The sequence below is a fragment of the Babylonia areolata genome, chromosome 28 (assembly GCF_041734735.1).
Source record: "Babylonia areolata isolate BAREFJ2019XMU chromosome 28, ASM4173473v1, whole genome shotgun sequence".
Taxonomy (NCBI): Eukaryota; Metazoa; Mollusca; class Gastropoda; order Neogastropoda; family Buccinidae; genus Babylonia; species Babylonia areolata.
Genome location: NC_134903.1, coordinates 8,053,998 through 8,056,497, shown reverse-complemented (window position 1 = coordinate 8,056,497; position 2,500 = coordinate 8,053,998). Strand labels below are relative to the sequence as shown.

General features: G+C 41.8%; 1 pseudogene across 1 annotated transcript in view; it reads right to left on the bottom strand.

The window, feature by feature from the left end:
- LOC143301775 (anoctamin-7-like) overlaps window positions 1–2,500 on the bottom strand; it is a 167,933-nt pseudogene that overhangs the window by 11,474 nt on the left and 153,959 nt on the right. Inside the window, exon 12 of the transcript XR_013057840.1 lies at window positions 130–241. The product of XR_013057840.1 is annotated as an anoctamin-7-like (transcript). The remainder of the gene's footprint in view (window positions 1–129; window positions 242–2,500) is intronic.

Sequence of the window (2,500 nt, the reverse complement as noted above, 5' to 3'; positions counted from 1 at the left end):
GTCTGTCTGTCTGTCCACCTTCCTTTGAACAATGTGTATGTGTCTGTCCTGTCTATTTATCCGTCTGTCCGTCTGTCTGTCTGTCTGTCTGTCTGTCTATCCGTCACCGTCATCTGCCGAACAGCTCACCTTCCTTTGAAGAAAGCGATGTAGATGATGGAGGAGTAGAAGTTGACGAACTGGAAGATGAACACCTTGAAAGTCAGCTGATCCTCAAACTCGGTTTGCGTCCGGTGCATTTCTGGAAGGGGGAAGGGGGGGGTGGAGGTGTGGAGGCAGGAATATCAAAGACTGGTGTTGGTTTAAACATGATTTTATTCTCCAAAAGCAAGAAAAATGACACTGCAAACACATTATATAGCAGTAACAAGCTGTAGCTTTTTTTGCCGGAGGTGCTCGGAAAACAGCACATGCCACACAGTGGTAACACCGGAGATTAGAAAAGAGAGATATACCACTTGCAGAAATTGCTGAAGCCAGGCAGCCTGCGCCTCGAGACGCATTCATTATTCATGAGCTGCCTTTGCCCCGCCCAAACTAAGGGAAAGCGTCAGTCGAACGCAGTCTCCTGAGTGATTTTATAATTTGGATTACACCTTTTTTCCCCTTTTCTGTTTGCTTCATCCCACGCAGATGTCAAACTCAATTTTGTTGTGAATAACATTCATAAATATTTATATGTATTGGTTACTTTTATTTCCCTATCACCACAGCACCATTTTTCACGAGTCGAAAGATGACCTCCATTGCGGAAAACTATAATATTGGTCTTATCGAGATTCACTGTTTGTTGTAGTCTGTCTGTTTCTTGCTTAAGGGCATTTAATTGATTTTGTAACCCTATGGGTGTGTCAGACAAGAGAACAACATCATCAGCAAATAGCATTAAGAGCAAATCTGTTGCGCCAGGTATCATTTGTATTCCATGTCTCCCCTTCTTTGATAACTCCACTGCCAATTCACCGATGAAAAAGGAAAACAGCTGTGAGCTTAGCATACAACCTTGTTTAACCCCTCTTGGACACTGAAAAAAGTCTGAATAAATACCTTCGTCACGAACACATACATGTACAGAATAGTAGATGCTTTTAACAGCCATGTAAAACTCCCGAGAGAGAGAGACAGAGACAGAGACTTAGAGAGAGAGAAAGAGCACAATACAACGGTCTGCTCGGGCAACATGAAGCGTTCGTATATATATGAATTATATATATGATTATGTACATATAGATAGATTTAGATTTACATACTGATAGATCTATATGAAATTATGTATGTATGTATTCATGTATGTATGTATGTATGTATGTATGTATAGACAGATGTTAGAAGAGAGACAGAGCTGAATATGTGTTTTATGTTTTGATATATATATATATATATATATATATATATATATATATATATATATATATATATATATATATATATATATATTTGTTGTTGAAGAAATGGTGATGTAAACCAGAAGGTGTGAAGAAAAAGTAGCGTTACGAATACGCAGTTCAATAATTTACAACTGTCTCTCTCATGTGCAACATTGCGCTGGGGGGGGGGGGGGGGGGGGGGGGGGGGGGGGGGCAGGGCGGGGGGGGGGGGGGAGTTGGGGGGGGGGGGGTGGGAGCTGCTTTGTTTCCTTTTTATATTATCTACATTCGAGCAGATGCAAACGTGCTAAAAACCAAGCAAAAATGAATCGGTTTTCATTGTATACAGCGAATCTTACTACACGTGGGAAATTCCAGGCATAACTTAACTTTCGCTTTGCTGCAGCTGAACCGTCAGAACCGACCAGTTTCCTTCAGGTGGGGAAGGAGAGGGTGATTTACCCCCACCCTTCCGCACTGCGTGTGTGCCCCAAAACGGCTTCAGCACTGTTATAGACAGTAAGAAGGGGCCTGCCGCGAGTGGTTTATCTCTCTTTTCTAATCTCCGGTAACACGTAACACAGCGACGGTATTCTAAACAACATCAGATATGAATTAAATCTCTGTTGAACTCGGGAGAATGAAAAAAAACACAAAAAAAACCCAAAGAAGTACAAATTAAAGAAGATGACTGGTGTTGGTGATACGAAGAGGTAGATTCTCGTGTACACACACATACAGACACAGACATACAGACACAGGCAGACACACAGACACAGACATGCATACACAGACACAGACGCTGATATACAGAAACAGACACAGACATACAGATACAGACACAGACGCACACAGACACAGACATACAGACACAGAGACACAGACGCTGACACACACGCACACACACACACGAACACACACACACACACAAACACACACACACACACACAAGAAGAAGAAGAAGCAGGAAGAGAAAAAGAAGAAGGTGGAAGAAGAGGAGAAGAAGGAGAAGAAGAAGAAGAGGTGGATGAAGAGGAGGAGAAGAAGAAGACTGATTGATTGACTGATTGAATCTTTAATGGATAAAGAATTAGGCGCAGTAAAGGCCTTTTTTTTACAATTCTGCCCATTTA